The following is an 11,530-nucleotide window of genomic DNA, read 5'->3' on the forward strand; positions in this document are numbered from 1 at the left end:
GTATAGGGCTTCTGAGGAGCAGCTGGTGAGCTTGAACTTCACTGACCTTGAAGTTCAAACCAAGCTTGCAGTCCAGCTCATTAAACCTACAGCACCACACCAGGACTCCAATCCAACCGTAATACAGTGTCAAACTAGATCTCTATATTCATGTGTGAGGGGGCTTCAAAAACTTCATTGAAAAATTCCATTATTTTTAAATTCTATTTTTCCACAAGCTTGATGAAGCCCCCTCTTATGACTTCTATAAAGCAACTTCTTTCTTAAAAATTATTTGGGTCCCCCAGAAATTTTGCTACATATAGTTTTCTATATGTAGCAAATATAGAAATATCTACATATAGTTTTGCTATAGAAAAAATTAAAAAATTAAAAACTATTTAGTAAATTTTAAAATAGCAATAAGAAATACATTAGACATTAGTATGTTGTTGTTGTTGTTAAGTGCCGTCAAGTTGATTCTGACCCATAGCAACCCTGTATGGGGTTTGTTTCCAAGGAGTGGCTGGTGAGTTTGACCTGCTGACCTTGTAGTTCAAACTGGTCTTGTGGTAGACAGCGCTGCACCAAGACATTAATATAAATAGCACATTTTCATTAAAAACAGTTATATTTTATACAAAAAATAATGGGAGCAATATTTTCACAATTCATTCCAGTGTCTGGCTTAACAGAAAGCAGCTGGATTCTCAAATACACTTTAGTATTCAGTTTGAAGTGATGTATTGTTTTATTTGAAGTATATAAGAAAATGTGACTTTACAGATATGAAGCTAGAAAAGGGAGGGATAAGTAGCCTTTCTAGATAATTATGTATAATTTTCTTTGACACTATGCCAAAATTGACAAGTGTAGCTTCTTAAAGTTGAGTTAAAATTTGGAATCTAAAATCTTATCCTGGTTTGGTGCTATGGATTAATGAACCAGACTGCAAAGTCATTTCAACTGCAAGGTCGGTGGTTCAAGCTCACCAGCTGCTCCTTGGAAACCCTACACAGGTTCACTATGGCTCAAAACCAACTCGACAGCACTTAACAACAACAACAGTATAAATACAGAACTTTCCAATAGCAAGGAAGTCAAGTAGATTTCAACATAAAACAGACTGTTTAAAACAGGGTGAAAAAATTAATAAAGTACAAGATAACCTCAAAGGAAATTAATACAACTTTGCATTAAAATGAAAATGAGGAAAATCAAAAGGATTTAGTAAAATAATGAAATAACAGCAATGAAGAAAATGAGAAGAAAAGACACAAAATGAACTCAGCATAGAAATTTATGTGGAACCAAGCAACTAATAACACCACAAAAATATACACACAGCAAAATGACAGCAATCAATTCATAGCTATTAATAATTACATATTGATTTAAATGGATTACATGCATGAGACAAGAGACAGAGTATAACAGAATAGGTATAAACTTTGGTACATATACACAATGGAATACGGCGCAACATTGAAGAATCATCTGCAAAACATCTCATAATAGGGATAAACCTGAAGGACATTATGCTGAGTAAAATTAGTTAATTACAAAAGGACAAATACTGTGTGAGGCCACTGTTGTAAAAAGTTTAGAAAATTTTTTCTTGCTAAAAGAAACATTCTATGGTAGTTACTGGGGATGGGAAAGAAGAGAAAATTATGCACGGGGTAGAGCGTTGTTGTTGTAGAGGGTAGACACATTTTAATTTGGATAATGGGGAAGGCAATATAACAAGAGGGAGGCTGACACAGGAAAGATGAAGGTAGTGGAGGACACAAGAGTGCAAGAGTTAAAATGAATAGAGGTAAATTCTGATAACTGGTGGTCAATGAAGAGATTGCAATCATTGTAATGGCATGAAGTGTATGATTTGTTGAATGTGGGACTGACCACCTGTTCTGTAAACCTTCACTCAATTAACAATGAAGAGGTGTTTTTTTGTTTGTTTGTTTGTTAATTTTTTAATGTTTAGTGCTCAAGTACTAGCTAAAAGGTTACCACTGGCTGAGTTATATATAACCAACCAGAAACACCTTGGACAATAGTCCTGGTGATTTGCTTTTGAAAGGCTACAGCCTAGAAAGCCCATTGGACCACAGCTCTGCTCTGCTCATTGGCTTCTAAACAACAAATATGATGTTCTATTTAGAGGATATGTTCTTATAATATAAATAATTATTTGTATCAAACACAATGATCTGTTGATCTCACCTGTTATTTAAAAATATGCACTTTGATGTGTTTTTGTAAAACGGGGAATATGTCTGAATAGAGAGGTTATCTGACATGAATTAAAATAGGTTGTATCTACTATTATTAAATATTATCAGTTATTTTCCCCTCACAAGGTGTTGAATAGAAGTTGTGCTGAGATTTCTTCTATGAATGGAAACATTTCCACATGCGCACCAGGGGCTGCCTGTTCTGACTAGGCTGTGAAGGGATTTACTGACTTGAGGGAGGGGATGCTCACCATATGAGTCTGTGCTATTGGCTACAGTGTTATATCTTTTTGCAGCAAATGTCAAGATTGTTATAAAATGCACCTCCCTACACCTTGGGATACATGGTCAGTTAATTACAACACTGGCTCTGGGTAAACAATTGTATTCATTTTTTTCAGAACTGTACAGTTAGTAAATTCACAATTCATTTGAGCCCTGTAAACTTTAGGTAGATGGGCTTGATACTTATGAGGGGCAATGCTAAAAGAAATATGCCTCTGGAACTGAGAGTTAAAAACAGATGAAACATTGTGATGAAACAAAGTGTATGATTTGTTGAATGTAAAACCGATGATCTTCTCAGTAAACCTTCACTTAATTCATACACACACAAAAAAATAATAATAATTACCAGAATTTGCTTCAAACTTTCCAAGGTAGATTCAAAGCTCCAATCTTTTGGTTAATAGTTCAGCTCTTAACTGCTTGCAACAAGGGTTCTATATCCCTTATTGTTGTTGTTAGGTGCTGTCTAACTCCAATTTACAGTGACCCTGTGTATAACAGAAGGAAACACTGCCTAGTCCCACAAATCCTCATAATCCTTGTTACTCTTGAGTCCGTTGATTATGCCAATCAATCTTGTTGGGAGATCTTCCTCTTTTTTGCTGACCATCCACTTTACTAAGCAGGATGCCCTTCTCCAGGGACTTGTCCCTCCTGATAACATATCTGGAGTATTAGATAGAGTCTTGCCATCCTGACTTCTAAGGAGCATTCTGGCTGTACTTCCTTCAAGACACATTTGTTTGTTTTTCTGGCAGTCCATGGCACTTTTAATATTCTCCTCCAACACCTTAACCCAAATGAATAAATTCTTCTGTGGTCTTCCTTGTTCATTGTCCAACTTTCACAACCCTATGAGGCTATTGAAAATACCCTGGCATGGACGAGGCACAACTTAGTTCTTGAACTGATGTCTTTGCTTTTGAACATTTTAAAGAGGCCTTTCGTAGCAGATTCATCTACAGTAATACATTGTTTGATTGCTTGTCTGCTGCTTCTGTGATTTTGGATCCAAGCAAAATGAAGTCTTTGAAAAGTTCAGTCTTTACTCCATTTATCATGATGTTATTTATTGGTCCGGTTGTGAAGATTTTGGTTTCTTTACACTGAGATGCAGTCTATACTGACAGCCATTGTCGTTGATCCTCTTCTTTCAGCAATTCACTTTCAGCAAGCAAGGTTGTATCATCTGCATATCACAGGTTGTTAATGAATCTTCCTCCAATCCTGATACCACGTTTTTCTTCATATAATCCAGCATCTCGTATTATTTGCTCAGCATACAGATTGAAAGAATGCAGCAGTGGTGTACACTTTTCCTGTTTTTAAACCATTCTGCATACCCTTGTTCCGTTCTAATGACTGCCTCTTGGTCTATGTACAGATTCCTCATGAGCATAATTAAATGTTCTGGAATACCTATTTTTCACAAAGTTATCCATAGTTTATTATGATCCACACAGTTGAAAGCCTTTGCATAGTGAATAATACACAAGTAAACATCTTTTTGGTATCACTCTTCTGAATCTGCTCTAATTTCTGGAAGATCCCTGTTGATGTACTATTGCAGACATTTAAATTTTATCTTCAGAAAAATTTTATTTGTATATGATATTAATGATATTATTCAAGATTTCCATATTCCATTGGGTTACCTCTATTTGGAAAGGACACAAATATAGAGCTCCTCCAATTGGTGGGCCAGGTAGCTCTTTTCCAAATTCCTTGGCACAGGTGAATGAATACCTCCAATGCTTCATCACTTTATTGAAAGGTTTAAATTTGTATTCTGTCAACTCCTAGAGTGTTGCTTTTCCACTAATGCCTTCAGTGCAGCTTGAACTTCTTTTCTGTACCGTCAGTTTTTGATCATATGCTACCTCTTGAGATGATTGAACATCAACCATTTATTTTTGAGAAAGTGACTCTGTGTATTCCTTCCATCTTTTGATGCTTTCTGTATCACTCTATGTTTTGCTGATAGAATCCTTCAATATTGAAATAAAAAGCTTGGATTTTTTCTTACATTCTTTCAGCTTGAGAAATGCTCAGTGTGTTCTTCCCTTCTGGTTTTCTAACTCCAGATCTTTACACATTTCATTACAATATTTGACTTTGTCTTCTTGAGATGCCCTTTGAAATTTTCTGTTCAGTTCTTTTACTTCCTCATTTCTTCCATTTGCTTCAGCTTCTCTATGCTCAAGAGCAAGTTTCAGAGTGTCTTCTGACATACATTTTGGTCTTTTCTTCCTGTCTTTTTAATGACCCTTTGCTTCACTTAAAAAGTGTACTGAGGTGTACTTCTTCCAGCACTATATCTGACTGTACATATAGTTACTACTCTTCATAAGGTTTTCAGTGCCTAGACATTCAGATGTAGTCTGCCTCTCCTTCTTCCTAGTTTGTCTTAGTCTGGAAGCTCAGCTGAAACCTATCCACCACAGGTGATCCTCCTGGTATTTAAAATACTGGTGGAATAGCTTCCAGTATCTCTGCAACACACAGACCTCCACAGTACAAGAAATTGACAGATAAGTGATGGCATATCCCTTATGTTGTTTATGTTAAGTGCCGTCGAGTCGATTCCGACCCATAGTGACCCTGTATAGGGTTTCTGAGGAGCAGCTGGTGACCTTGAACCACCGACCTTGCAATTCAAATGGCTTTGCAATCTGACATATTAACTCACAGTGCCACATCCCCTTAATGACCAGAGTATAGTCTAATTAACTCTGTTGCTTAAATTAGAATGCTTTGAGGCTATGGTCCAAGTTTTCATTACTATGGAAGACTAAGTTTTACAGAGGAAGAAACTGCTTCTATGATCATATTGATACCTTTTAGCAGGGGCCCTGGTAGCACAATGGTTACGGATCTGGCTGCTAATTGGATGCTTGGAGATTTGAGCCCACCAATGACTCTGCAGGAGAAAAAGACATGACTCCAGTAAAGATTACAGCCTTGAAAACCCTATGGGGCAATCCCACTCTGTCGTTTAGGATTACTGTAAATCCAAATGGACTGGAGAGCATGCAACAATATTCAATAACACCTGCAATTTCCGACCAAGGCTTACAAAATTGTACCTTACTTTAGGAAGGGACCAGCACGGTATGCTTATTGAGAAATTAAGAAAGAGGGAGGAGACGTTTTCCAAAATTTGGATGAAGATATTGGGTAAGTTACAATATAAATTCGTGTCACTACACAGTTTGAATGCTAATATTAAAAATTTAGTCTCTTTTCTTCCTTTAGGCTTCTGAAAGAGAATCTGCCTCTATCAATTACTAAATCACTAAATTACTGCCTCTATCAATTACTAAAGCCCATGCACATTTTAAACCTTATGTAGTTCTAAACATTATCAATATTTGCACATGAAAAAATGAAGTAAATGATGTGCGTTTGTGTGTGCAGACGTGCAGATAATTTGTAACTCAATATGTGGACATTTGTTGTAATAAAATTTCACACATAGGATAATAGATTTAGTAGTTCTTGTCTGACAATTCACTTTACAGAGTTTCTGGTCCTGTTTTTACTGTTGTTTACTCTGGTTACTGTTCTTTTCCCCTCTTGCTTTCACTTTATTTCTGTTGAAATGTTGGGAAACAACATCTGATAAAAGTGCTGTATTAAGAGAGAACAACCGAAGGGAAATGAAAATAAAGAATTTTCAACTCCTCTCCTATTCCAATGTCTTTCAGCTGATCTACTGGCTCTGAACTGTTTTCAACTCAGACTCTAATTACTGGGTCAGAAATGATTCATGTTTCTATAGGTTTTAGGTGCCTTGGAGTCTGGGCGGCCCCTTTAAATCAGAATCAGAAGTGGCCACAACTGCCACAGTGGACAGAGAGGATGTTAGAAATGTGCCCAGTTATGTAGCCACATGGCCCTATAGAAGATCTAATATGATTCATACAATTAGCATTATGAAGTGATTTGTTTTGATTCTCTTTTAAATATATGCTGCTGGTGGTGGTTGTGTGCTGTGGAGTCAATTCTGACTCATAGTGAGCCTGTATAGGGTTTCTGAGGCTGTAAATTTTTATGGGAACAGAAAGCTTCATCTTTCTCCCACAGAATGGCTAGTAGTTTCGAACTGCTGACTTTGAGTTTAGCAGCCTGACTTATAACCACTAGTCAGTAAAATATTTAACAGCAAAAAAGATTGAATTTCATGCTATGCTACTTGACTGATGAGACAGAATTGTTTTACAATGTATGAAACAAGCTGAGGGGTGGGAACATCACCAGGTTGTCTAATAATTCCTAACAGAACCTTTAAAATGCTGGTTTCTCTTTGTCACTCTTACTCACATTTCTGTGGAACTTGCTGGCATGCTGAGGAAATGTTATATTAATGAGTTACTTTGGTCTTTTGAAGCTTATCTATCAGTCTAACTTAGTAGAAACAGGTACTCAGTACTCTGTGAGAAATGAACATATTTTTGTGAAAGAGAGGCTGGAGTAACATTCACATGTGGTACAAATAACAGGTGCTCCAGACTCAGCCTCAATGATGATTCCACGGCTCATGTTCCAACTACACCAAGGGAAAACAAAACAGATCACAACCTCAATTGTTAAGAATTCTTTTTCTCAATTAAGGCACATTCTTACTTTCCTTTTAGTAAATTTGAGCATTTTTCATCATAGCTTTCTGTTTACAACCCCTTCACAACCCATCAGATACCATCACATGGAACACTAGAGTGACTTCAATTTGCAAGGATACATATTGATAATGATAAAACATTATTTGCTAACTGATTTCAGAAAGGATTTGTAAATGATTGACAGATAACTAATGACTCCAACGCATCTTTGCCAGAATCCAAAAGGCAATCAACAATGTCATCTGAACTCATATTGCATGATGATGTTGAAGCTAAGTTAATGAGTTACAGTCCTTGCAAACTTCCTGAATACACTCTTCCAAGATATTGTTGTTGTTATGTGCCGTGGAGTCGGTTCCAACTCATAGCGACTCTACACAGGGTTTCTGAGGCTGTAAATCTTTACGTGAGCAGACCGCCTCATCTTTCTCCCGTGGAACCGCTGGTAGTTTTGAACTGCTGACCTTGTGGCTCGCAGCCCGATTCGTAACCACTACGCTACCAGAGCTCCTTTTCCAAGATATTATGACATATCAATTAGGAGCTGATATTTTTGTTAAATTAAATTCCTGATGGGTATTCTGTATAAGGAGCTCTGGTGACACAGTGGATCAAGTGTTGAGCTGTTAAAAAAAGGTTGTCAGTTCAAATCCACCAGCTGCTCCTTGGGAGAAAGATGAGTCTGTCTGTTCCCATAAAGATGTACAAGCTCGGAAGCCCAGTGGATCCATTCTACTCTGTCTCATGGGGTCATCATAAGTCAGAATTGACTGGACAGCAGTGGGTTTGGTGTTGGGTATGTGACAGGAGCCTCGGTGGTACAGGGTTACCCTTGTGGGTACTATCTGGAATGTCTACAGTTTGAACCCATCAGCCATTCTGGGAGACAAGACCTGGAGACCTGCGCTCCTAATGATCGGCAGTTCTGTTTGGCCCTACAGGTTTGCTATGAGTTGGACTCAACTCAATGATACCTAACAAAAACAACATCAACAACCTTATATGAACATATGCCAATTAACTATGTTTATAATTTGGGTTTTTAAGAACAAACATGCTAAAACAACAACAACAACAACAAAAAGAACAAGCACCCTAAGCCATTCATCATTCACATGGACTGATTGTGTCAAATATTGGGCATTTATGAAGAATTCATAATCACCGAACCAGGCAGTTCCTGCCCAACTGGTGGTTCATGGTACATTTTTGCTTATTTAGTTCACTAGCAAAGGCAATTATTACTGATTGTATGACCTCAGCTAGGTTTTTGTTTTGTTTTTTAAAAATCAGCTTCTGTAAGAATACCTCCCAACCCCCAATTATATAAGATGGTGGATGGCAGATGTTGGAAAGGAGAGACTAAGTAAAGGTTTATTCTCATTCTTTTGAATACCTGTGAGAAATGTGGCACCTGGCAGGAAAGATAAGTGACTTTTACACAGTATTATTATGGCCAGGTAAATATTACTCTCTTTTTATAGCACTAATAATTAAACAGAGCCTTAGTCAATCTTTTGGCAATTGAATTGTTTAAGGCTTTACTCGTCTGCAGACTTCCCCATGTTTACCACAGTCTATGATCTCTGCCTAATGACTTAAAGTTCACATCTTTACTTAGAGTAAATGAAACAAACTCAGTTCCTTTTTGTTTCCATTTCAGGGCTTTGAAAACATTCAGGCAAACAGTTAAATGATATGAACTACTTTTTTCCCAAAAGAAACTATAGACTATTCAAAGTGATGACCTTAGGAATTGCTTAGTAATTACTTATAAAATATGAAGCCACAAAAAATGGGTCTCCTATAGCCTCAGTTCATGAAATTGAATGCTATATACCTAACATTATCTGGTAGACCACACAAGTAAAACAGTCTTTCAAATAATAGGTGTTCCTCTAGATTGAAATCTTTTATATGGCCAGATCTTATAAAGGGCTACATAATACAATCATGGTTTGTATTTTAGTCACTCTAATAGACTTTTTTTTTTTGGTGCCATCTTAGCACATTGCAAAATAAGAAAGTGTCTAATAAAAAATGATAAAGTAGAAAATTTAGAGCACTCTATGATTTGTCAAAACATCATTCTACTGACTGTCATACAGTAAGAGCGGAAATGCACTTATGAAACATTTTCCATTATATATTGAGGGCAGAAGAAAAGAAAAAAGAAAGGGTTAATTGAATTACATCTCATACTATATTAAATTGCAAAACAAAAAGGAGTTTCAATTTTTTTATTACTCTGAATTTAACAAGTTATAACCTCAAGCATTTATTTAATGACTGAATATCTAGCTTTTTAAGGAGACCTGGTAGCATAGTGGGTTATGAGTTGGGCTGCTAACTGAAAGGCTAACAGTTCAAATCTGCCAACTGCTTTACAGGAGAAAAATGAAGCTTTCTACTCTTGTAAAGATTTAAAGCCTTGGAAACCCTATACAGGGTGTCTATGAGTCCAAACCGATTCAATGACATAAACTCACCAGCAGCACCAGTTAACTTTTAGATTTTTCAGGTTGTTATGCATTGCATTTGCATCCCCCCTGCCACACCCAAATATATATTGTAAATCCTAACTCCTGTGCTTGTGATTAAGAAGCACTAGTGATACAGTAAGGAGCTCCGGTAGTGTAGTGGTTACGAATTGGGCTGCTAACCTCAAGGTCAGTAGTTTGTAACTACCTGTTGTTCCATGGGAGAAAGATGAGGCTTCCTGCTCCCACAAGGATTTTACAGCCTCGGAAATCCCGTACAGGATCACTATGGGTTGGAACCTACTCCACGGTATATCACCACCACCACCACCACTAGTGGTGTTGTGGCCCATGCATTAGGCTGCTAACTGACCCAAAAAGACTTTCCCTAGAATTAAAGCTCTGAATTAGGACTTCTTGCCTTCTATATTGGGAGAAAATAAACTTCTGTTTGCTAAACACCCTCTTGTGGTATTTCTGCTATTGCAGCACTAGGAAACTAAGACTCATGTCCCTTTGCATTTCCCAGAAGGTTACAACCTAATCAATTTATGTTTACCAAGTAATTCCACCACCTGTTTGTTACACTGCAGTGATCTGCATGTTGCTGTGATTCTGGAAGCTATGCCGTTGGTTTTCCAAATAGCTGCAGCATCATTCATGGTGGACACTGGTTTCAGTGGCATTTCCAGACTAAGACTAGGAAGAAAAACCTTGTGGCTCTGGGTTGGAAGGCATTCAGTGACCCCAGTAATAGACTTGGGCATACCAACAACAATGAAGACAGAGCAGGTGACTTGATTTGACCAGGAGTCAGAGGTGAATTGGCAGCAGCTAACACCACCACCACATAATATTTCAGAGGCAAAATGTTTGAGATTACAGATAAGCTAAAAAATTGGAATTGTTATAGCATTTTCTGTTACCACAAAAACTTAATTATGTTGTGTTTAAATTTAGCACCTTTTGCACTTAATATAATCTTAAAACTCTAATTTTTATTCCATTTAATTATACAAATAGCATAATATACTAACTGCAGAACACCCATCACCAGATAGGTTATTTTTTATTAGTTTTTCAACCTGTCTTTGCCAGAGTGGCAAACTGCTGGATTCAGAAGAACCCGTGGAATGAGGGATATCATTACTGATGGCCAATGGATCTTGGCTGAAAGCAGAGAATATCAGAAAGATGTTTCCTTGTGCTTTATTGACTACGCAAAGTCTTTCGACTGTGTAGATCATGACAAGCTATGGACAACACTGCGAAGTATGAGTATTCTGGAACATTTAATTGTGCTCATGAGGAATCTGTACCTGGACCAAGAGGCAGATGTTCGAACAGAACATGGGAACACTGAATGGTTTAAAATTAAGAAAGATGTGTGACAAGGTTGTATTCTTTTACCATACTTATTCAACCTGTATGCTGAGCAAATCATCCAAGAAGCTGTGTTATATGAAGAAAATCTTGGCATTAGAATTGGAGAAAGACTCATTAACAATCTGCTATATGCAGATGATACAACCTTGCTTGCTGAAAGTGAAAAGGACTTAAAACATTTACTGAAGAAGATCTATGACCACAGCCTTCAGTATAGATTGCATCTCAATGTAAAGAAAACAAAAATCCTCACCACTGGACCAATAAACCACATTCTTATCAACGGAGAAAAGATTGAAGTTGTCAAGGACTTTGTTTTTTTGGATCCACTATCAACACTTGGATCTACTATCAACCCTCACGGAAGCAGCAGTCAAGAGATCAGATGACATATTGCATTAAGCAAATCTGCTGCACAGGAACTTTTTAAAGTGTTGAAGAGCAAAGATGCCAACTTGAGGACTAAGGTGCCTGACCCAAGCCATGGTATTTTCAATAACCTCATATGGATGCGAAAACTGGACAGTGAATAAGGAAG

Source organism: Chrysochloris asiatica, unplaced genomic scaffold (genome assembly GCF_000296735.1).
Source record: "Chrysochloris asiatica unplaced genomic scaffold, ChrAsi1.0 scaffold00009, whole genome shotgun sequence".
NCBI classification, from domain to species: Eukaryota; Metazoa; Chordata; class Mammalia; order Afrosoricida; family Chrysochloridae; genus Chrysochloris; species Chrysochloris asiatica.